Genomic DNA, 9,481 nt, shown 5'->3' with positions numbered 1-9,481 from the left:
ATCCGCGCTCAGGTCGCCAGCCCTTTCTTTTATGGTTGGGTCGGTTGGTTTGGTTTTGTTTGTTCAATGTTTGAGATCAAACCCGAGGCCTTGAGGAAGGAAGACAACAGACAGCATTGTCTGGCAGACGTGTGTCATGGATGTACACATGGAACCAAATCAAATCTCATTGTGAGCTACTGTTTTCCCTTGAGCCTTCTGCTCTGAAGGGTGCTACCGGTGTTTATTCTCTCCCTTTTCCTCTCTCTCCCTCACTCTCCCCCTCTCCCCCTACTCCGTGTGTGTGCATTTCACTACAGGAGTATAGACTTTACACAGGCTAAGCAACCATTCTATGGCTGAGCTGTATCCATAGCTCTTTTCCTATTTTTATTTGGAGACCAAGTTTCACTACCTTGCCCAGGCTAGCCTGAAACTCACTCTGTAGTTGTAAGAATGCCCTTGAACTTGCAGTCCCCCTGCCTCAGCCTCCTACATAGCTGGAATTACAAGCCTGTATCACTGGGTCCTGGCCTCTATTTTTAATTGTGCTGTTTTCAATTGCGGAGCAAGACACATCAAACAGCCGTCTCGTGAGGCTGCAGTGTGAAGCTTCCACCCCTGCCCTGTCGGCATTCCAGTGGGCCAGTGGGCCAATTGCCAGCAGTTTCGTCTCTGACTGAGGCTTCTCAAAGCCCCAGAAGACCAGCAGGTATACAATCAGCTCTCAACCAAACCCTGTGAGTCAAGGCTGTCTAGTATCCATTGTAAGACTTCTCCACATTCAGATCTAAAGGTGGAGTACAAGCGGCATGTTAATACCCCTCAGTGGGATCACTCACTCCCCACCACACCCCACTTTCTCACAGAGTGAACCTTCTACTGCCCGTGCTGGCTGCTGGCTTCATAGCACCCTTATTGGGGCCGCCTTGTCCTACTTCCTCTGGCTCCCTTAGCTGTTTTCTGGGGAAACTCCAAGTGCCGCCACGGAGCCTCTGCTGAGGGGCATATCGAGCCCAGGCTCAAGACCTAACGGACACTGTGCAGCTTCTGCACGGAGTCTATCAAGAAACAAAAACAAACAGTACTTCCAGTGCTGACAGAAAGGTCTGCCGTCTGGTCCAAAGCAAATGCCCACAGCGAGAAAGAGAAGATTGCTCCAACTCTGAGGCCACGCCAGGCGGGCAGAATGTGACTGGGCATTTCGTTCCTGAGATATGAATTCTCTGACAGAAGAAGAAAGGCCAGCTTTGCCCTGGAAGGGAAGCCAGGCTCCCAAGCCTATCATTTGCTGGGGATTCAGGAGTGCACCTTCCTCGGAAGGACACTTTGGCAGAAATGTTAGGGTTTCTTTTTTATTTTTTTTTATTTTTATTTTTTCCTATTTTGGAAGTGATGCTTGCTGGGGCTCTTCTGTGGGGCCAGAGGTTCCAGCAGGTGAGCACAGCTACTCTAGAGCCTTGACCAGGGACCACCCCTCCTCTGCCACCATGGAAGGTTGTTTCCTTCAGCCCAGCCTGCTGCTTCAGGTAGGACACCCAGAGTGGTGAAGGAGGAAGGGGACAACTGCCTGGTGACCAATAAGATGACAGGTTTTGTGGCCAGATCACCCTCACATCTGTGTTGTCTTTTGTTTCCTGGTGGGTGACTGGTTATGCAACAGCCTCATTTAGCCCAGTCTGGTCTTAAATGTGCTGTGTAGCAGAGGATGACCTTGAACTCCTGACCTTCATGGCCACTGAGAATTACTGCCGTGTGCCATTATACTCAGCTAGTAGATGGTTTTTAATCTGCCTTACTTCTACTAACATTTATCTCTCTTGTGTGAGTTTGCGTGAGAGAGAGAGACAGAGAGACAGAGAGAGACAGAGAGAGAGAATAACTTGCAGGAATTGGCTTTCCTTCCACCATACGAGTCCCAGGAATTGAACTCAGTTTGTCTAGGCTCATTCAAGCACCGCGGGTAATAACATGCAGAAGCCTCTTTACCCTTCCAAGAAAGCTGAAGTGATGTCCAGCTGAGCTGGGGAGCTACATAAAGAGCATCCCATAGTGACTCTAATCTCTCCCAGACCCAGAGAAGGGTCCCACTGCCTGAGCCTGGGACTGAGCTGCTGTCTTCAGAGGCAAGAGTGACCAGGCAGTCCTCTGCAGATCCTTAGTAACAAACAACTTGTTCTTTAATGAGGCTTCCTAATTTAGGGCAGGAGAAAACTTCAGAGCTATTATTAGGCAACAAATGGGTCTCATTTAACTGGCCTACTTTTAAAAAGCAACTTTGTTTTTTCTTAATTAAAGAATTATTTTTAGGGGCTGGAGAGATGGCTCACTGGTTAAGAGCACTGGCTGCTCTTCCAGAGGTCCTGAGTTCAATTCCCAGCAACCACATGGTGGCTCACAACCATCTGTAATGAGATCTGGTGCCCTCCTCTGGCGTGCGAGCGTACATGGAGGCAGAATGTTGTATACATAATAAATAAATAAATCTTTAAAAAATTATTTTTAGCTTGGCATGGTAGCTCACGCCTGCAGTTCCGATACTAAAGAGGCAGAGGCAGGAGGATCATCCTGAGTATGAAGCTGGCTTTAGCTACATGGGGGACCAGGGTGAGAGAGAAGAAAGTTGTTTTCAGCATCAGAGTTCCCTGTAGATCATTTACTAAGACACAAACATGATCTTGGCCCTGATGGCCCAAGTATATAAACTGGATCAGATGAGTTCGAAGGCTTTGTCCAGCTCTGACATCTGGATTTTGCTCTTGGTGATGGTGACTTGGCTGGTTTGGGATTGGTTTGTTTTGGTTTCTGGTTTGCATATGGAGGGCCTCACACATGCTCGGTGGCCTCTTCTCCACTGACCTTTACCCCAGAAACCATGATTGCTCACCCTCCCTTCCTCTGACTGGAGTCTCATGGTGACATAAGCTGGATATCTTTTCTCCAAATACTTGGAATCAGAAGAACAAACAGACTTTTGTGGGGGGGGGGGTTGAGATTTTTGAGACTTATACATGCATAATGGGATATCTTGGGAATGAGACCCAAGTCTAAACACAAAATTCATTTACAGTTCATATACGCCTTGTACACACATGGTCTCAAGGGGATTTCATATCATCTTATTAGTGTGCCTGCATTTACCACAACCCATCACATTAGGTCAAGAGTGGAATTTTCCACATGGAAATTATGTCATTCATGGCTCAAAGTCTTGAATGTTAAGAGTATTCAAGATTCCAAATTTTCAGATGAAGGATGTGCAATGTGGACTTGGGCCTGCAAATTAAACATCTTCGTTTTATCTGTTTTTCTTGACACTTGAAGTCTTTGGATATTGTTGGGGACCACGAGAGCTCCTGCCTGCTTGGAATTCCCATTCAGCTTCCGCATAGATCATGCTACCTTCAGAAGAAGCGGGGACATCGTACATCTGCTATCTACAGGGGGAAGGGAACAATGTCCTCTACCAGTTCCAGATGTTAAGTCACTGTGTGTCATTGGAGATCTTCCAGTTGAGTTCACAAAACAATCATAACTTGAGGAGGAGAAAGTCCATGTGCAGGGGAGGGGTGGCCTGGCATAGTGAGGGCTTTAAAACCCATGCTCGGGCCTGGAGAGATGGCACAGAGGTTAAGAGCACTGACTGTTCTTCCAGAGGTCCTAAGTTCAATTCCCAGCAACCACATGATGGCTCATGCCCGTCTGTAATGAGATCTGGTGCCCTCTTCTGGCAGGAATGCATGCAAGAACACTGTATACATAATAAATAAATAAATAAATCTTTTTTTAAAAAAAGACACGCTCATAAAATAAGATGGGAAAATTCATCTGTGAGTTTTATGGCCTACAAAATTTGCAGCGTGTCTTTTATGGATGCTCTTTAATGTTCCCTGCAAGGAAGATGAGCATAGACCCTGGGGAAAGTGTAGGATGTAAGGCTCCACCTCCCTACATGGAAACCAGATACATTTTCTCTCAATATTCAGGAAGGGGTCTTTCAGGTAGGCAGACACACCCAGAACCACATCGGGCAGTTCACCCCAGTTCCTCTAGACCTCTAGCTACACACCAGGGGACACTAACTACATTTGACTTGAACTAATTATATCTCACTTATAAGGCCCAGGTGTTTGGGGGATTTCCCTTCCATATGTTTATTCTGAAAAAGTGTGATCCCCCCACAAGTTAGCATTGCTCTTGTGTGCAGTTTGGCTTGGCCTTGGAAAGAACAGAGCGTCCTATGTCCTATGAGTTTTTGTGATACTCTTGTTGATAGTTCTTAACCCCAACACTTAACCCTCTCACTTAACCCTGATCATAATTAAGCCTAGACAAGCCCCCAGAGTGACTTTAAGAGACCACCAAGACACTCCACCACCAGGTTACGCTGAGAATCTTTTCGCTGCTGCATCTCCCTATCCTTCGCTGATGTCAATGGAAGAAGAAATTGCCGCATTTGTCACTGACAATGGCTCTGGCATGTGCAATGCTGGCTTTGCTGATGACGATGCCCCTAGGACCATATTCCCACCGATCGTTGGGCACCCCCAGCACCAGAGCATTGTAGTAGGAGGGGGCTTGTTCGTTCCTGGCTGCCCAGACCACAAAATAATCACTCAGAAACAATATTATTTGCAATGCTGCTTGGCCAATAGCTTAAGTGTATTGTTAGCTAGCTCTTATATCTTAACCCATTTCCATTATTTTATATTTTACCATGAGGTTCATGGCCTACCAGCAAGGTTCCAATGTTTCTGTCTCCTCCAGCGGCTTGATTCTGCCTTCTTTCTCCCAGCATTCAGTTTAGTTTTCCTGCCTAGCTCTATTCTGCTAAGCCACTGGCTTAAACAGCTTTATTCATTAACCAATAAAAGCAACACATATACAGAAGGACTTCACACACCAGGGTGTCACAGTGGGCATGGGCCAGAAAGACTCCTACATGGGTGACAAAGCCCAGAGCAAGGGAGGTATTCTGACCCTGAAGTATCCCATCGAGCATGCTATTGTTACCAACTGGAATGGCATGGAGAAGATCTGGCATCATACCTTCTACAATGAACTGCATGTGGCCCTGAAGAGAACCTGGTGCTTCTGACCAAGGCCCCACTGGGCCCCCAAAGCTAACAGAGAGAAGATGACACAGAAAATGTTTGAAACCTTCAATACCCCAGTCATGTATGTAGTCATTCAGGCGGTGCTGTCCCTGTATGCATCTGGACACACTACTGGCATTGTTATAGGCTCTGGAGATGGGGTCACATATACAGTACCCATCTACAAGGGCTGCACCCTTCCCCACGCCATCTTGTGTCTGGATCTGGCTGGCCGGGATGTGGCAGACTACCTCATGAAGATCCTGACTGAGCAGGGCTATAGCTTCACTACCACGGCTGAGCAAGAAATTGTGTGTAACATTAGGGAGAAGCTATGCTATATTGCCCTGGATTTTGAGCAAGAAATGGCTACTGCTGCATCATCCTCTTCCTTGGAGAAGAGCTATGTGCTGCCTGATGAATAGGTGATCACCATCAGCAATGAGCGATTCTGGTGTCCAGAGGCTCTCTTCCAGCCTTCCTTCCCATCCGTGGGACCACCTTCAACTCCATCATGAAGTGTGATGTGGACATCCACAAGGGCCTGTATGCCAACGCAGTGCTACTGGTGGTACCACCAAGTATCCAGGCATTGCCGACAGGATGCAGAAGGAGATCACAGCCCTAGTTCCCAGCACAATGAAGATTAAGATCCTCGCTCCCCCTGAGTGCAAGCTCTGAATCTGGATTGGCAGCTCCATTCTGGCCTCACTGCCCACCTTCCAGCAGATGTAGATCAGCAAGCAGGAGTGTGCTGAGTCGGGCCTTCTGCTGTTCACCGTAAATGCTTCTAGATGGACTGAGCAGGTGCCAGGCATGAGCTGATTCCGAAGCATCAACTTGCCCTGGCAAATGTACACACCTCGTGCTAGCCTCATGAAACTGAAATAAGCCTTTGAGAAGAAATGTGTCCTTGAAGCTTGTATCCAATATCAGCACTGGGTTGTAGAGCTTGTTGCTGATTTTTGGCCTTATATTCAAGTTAACTGTCCCTTGCTATATGTTTAATACCCTGTGCATATCTTGATTTAGTCCTTAGTCATGTGGCTCAGTCACTTGGTGGCTGAGGAGAGCATGCTATGGAAGAGAAATCCCCAGCCAGGTGTATCTGTGTGAGCACTGTGTGGTGATCTGTGCAGGTTATTAACTTACCGCTGACTGCCAGGATTTCTCGAAGCTGGCAAGGGTTCCTGAACCAGTTACCACTTCCGTCTTACCGGTTTAACAGGGTGGGAAAGTTCCCGAGCCTTAGGACCCAGTTTCCGTTTTGGTGTTTTCCCTCCTGGCTGCCATGGGTTGTTATTTGCCTTGAGTTGGGAATGTCTGCATTGACACCTATAAATGTATGTATTCATTCTTCTAATTTATGTAAGGGTTTTTTTTGTACTCAATTTAAGAAATGACAAATTTTGGTTTTCTACTGTTCAATGAGACCATGAGGCCCCAGCAATGTGTCACTGTGCAAAGAAAAATCAAAGTGCTGCAGGAAAAAACGAGAGAGAGAGAGAGAGAGAGAGAGAGAGAGAGAGAGAGAGAGAGAGCGAGCCAAGTACCATCAGGTGGGTAGATAGCAGAGAACTCCCGCTCTAGAGAGAGTCTGTGCCAATACCCACACCGCTCTCCACCCCTCTCCTTTCCTCATCTCTCCCAGCCAAGGCCTCACAAAGCTGTTGCTTCTTGTGTTCTCTGAGTGGGTGAAGGGCAGCGACATCTCTTAATCTAGTCTCCACCTTAGTATCTGAGACAGCGTCCCCCACTGAACCTGGAGCTCACCAGTCGGCTAGACTGGCAAACTCGTAGGCTCCACACCCTTCCCCAGCCTCAGTCTGAGAGTTTCAAACATGCACCACTATGTCTGGCTTCTGAATGAGTGCTTCAGATCCAAACTCAGGTCCTCGTTCTTGTGTGACAGGCACTTGACTGACTGAGCAACCAGCTTGGGTTTTTGTTTTTGTTTTATGCTTTAGAGATGACGTTTTCCATTGGTCTGGAACTTGACAAGGTAGCTAGTGTTGCTGGCCAGGGAACCCCAAAGGGCCACACACCGCTGCCTCCTTGGCACTGAGATTGTAAGCACATGCCACCACACCTGGCTTTTACACTGATGGTCAAACTTGGGTGTTCCTGCTCACAGGGCAAGAACATTGACTGAGCCCTCTCCCTAGCACTTGAAGTTTCCTTTGACGTCAGTCAAACAAACCGCTATCATTCACCCACTTAATCTTCTCGGAGATATCAGAGGACATCGGGATGCACACTGAGTGACTTTAAGGGCATATGCCCGCGGATCTGTGGAAAAGGCATTTTTGCATTCCTCCCTAGATCCACAGTTTTAGCTCTGACCTCCATTTCTGCCCGGAACACAGTCGGCCTGGTCTGGAGGAAGGCCATTTCTGTAAAGACTCAAGCCCCACCCTCTCTCTCACTTTCCTTACTCCTTTATGGAAAGTCACAACCCAACTTGTTGCCCACCCTGTTTCAAATCCTTCAGCGGATCCCTCTTGACTTCAAGGTAATACCCAACCCCCTGACAAAGCTGATGAGATGCACAGGATCAATGCAACCGAGCCCCTGCTTCTCTCTTCAGTTTCAACCAAATGCTTCTAGAACCAACGCAGGCAACCTTATGCTCTACCTATGGAACTTTGGGAGCGCCTCAGGGTCTCTCACAGCATTGCCCACCCTGTTCTAGCCAATCCTATTCATCCCTCCAAGATCTAACTCCTGTATCACCTCCTCCAGGATGCCATTTTGGCCACCCTTGCCTAGATCCTCCCTCCTCCAACATGAGCCAAGGCTAGCTGTCTCATTCTTGGGCTCAGATGAGCAGCCAGCCAGCCTGGTCAGGAGGTCTCGGTCAGTGAGTCAATCATTGCTTCATGCCAGGAGGCCCCTGGGGACCCTTCCTCTCATTCTTCTTGCAATTGATCAGAGTCAAAAGACAGAGAAGCAAAGTGGTCCTTCTATCTCCCCAACCAGGGAGTCACTGGTCCCCTGGAAAAGGTTTTCCATCACCTCCCCAGGCAGCTCCAGATGCCATCCCTGACCTCTCCGCTCTTCCTCCTTTCCAGAACTCCCTTCCTCCTATCCATCCAGTGAGCTGAGCTTCCCCAGCTGGAGCCTCCAGTGAGCAGGGCTCTTTCTGGGCTCCCTAACTACCCAATCGAGATACCATCTCTTCCCTTAGGAACTGTCCCTGCCCAGTAAATAGAAACCTGGTCGAGAGCCAAAGCTAATCATCCTGAAAGGTATCTGGCCCTGTGGAAGGAAAAGGCTCTGTGTCCAGCCTTGGCTTCTCTCCTCCCAGGCTTCCTGACTCCTCCATGAACTTGCTGTAATCTATATTAAAAAAAAAAAATGCTGAGAGTCTTAGCTATGGTTTCCATTGCTTTGGCAAACACACCTTGGCCAAAAGGCAAGTTGGGGAGGAAAGGGTTTATTTGGCTTACACTTCAGCATTGCTGTTCATCACTGAAGGAAGTCAGGACAGGAACTCAAGAAGGCTGATGCAGAGGCCATGGAGGGGTGCTGCTTAGTGACTTGCTTCTCCTGCCTTGCTCAGCCTGCTTTCTTATAGAACCCAGGACCACCTGCCCAGGGATAACACCACCCAGCATGAGCTGTGCCCTCCCCCATTGTTCACTAAATGAGAAAATGCCTTTACAGCTGGATCTCATCCAGGCATTTCCTCAGCTGGGGCTCTTTCTTCCAATGACCCTAACTTGTGTCAAGTTGGCACACAAACCAGCCACTACACTGAGTTTGGTAGCCCACAACAGTCACCATACTTTAGAGATGGAGGCAGGAGGCTCAGGAGTTCAAGATCAAGCTGGATTACATGGGCCACCATCTCTCCCATCTTACAACAAAGCTTCTTTCTCTATCCAAGCTGAAAAAGGCAAAGACACATCGTGGAGCATGAGATATCTCCTTTTCTCCACACAACCTCCTGGGTTTATAGGGGGGTCAGGGGTTCAAGGTCAGCTTGGACTATATAGTGAGTTTGAGGCCAGCCTGGGATACATGAGACACTATCTCCAAAAACAAAAGCCAGACGTGATGGTGCAGACATGTAGTTCTCTGGTAAGACATACTAAACCAAGACTCCATCCTTAGCAATGGAAAAAAATGTTCATGATGGTGGTGTTCATGCTACCATATTCTTACCAACTTTCTTATTCTTCTGTCTTGTGGGGAGGTGGATTTCAAGACAGGGTTTCTCTGTATAGCCCCGGCTGTCCTGGAACTAGCTCTGTAGACCAGACTGGCCTGGAACTCGGAGATCCACCTACCTCTGCCTCCCGAGTGCTGGGATTATAGGTGTATATCGTCACTTTCTGACTAATTTTATTATTTTTTAACTGAAAGCTTGGCACAAAAAGAAGCAACAAGTTGGTAATGCCAGG

The 9,481-nt window shown here is 47.9% G+C and overlaps 1 pseudogene; it reads left to right on the top strand.

Annotated features, from left to right (window-relative positions):
• The first annotated feature begins 4,413 nt into the window (after window positions 1-4,413).
• Window positions 4,414-5,869, top strand: LOC119802537 (annotated as a pseudogene).
• Window positions 5,870-9,481: the final 3,612 nt, after the last annotated feature.

This window comes from Arvicola amphibius, chromosome 12 (genome assembly GCF_903992535.2).
Source record: "Arvicola amphibius chromosome 12, mArvAmp1.2, whole genome shotgun sequence".
In the NCBI taxonomy this organism is placed as follows: Eukaryota; Metazoa; Chordata; class Mammalia; order Rodentia; family Cricetidae; genus Arvicola; species Arvicola amphibius.
This window is presented reverse-complemented; position numbering and strand designations above follow the sequence as displayed.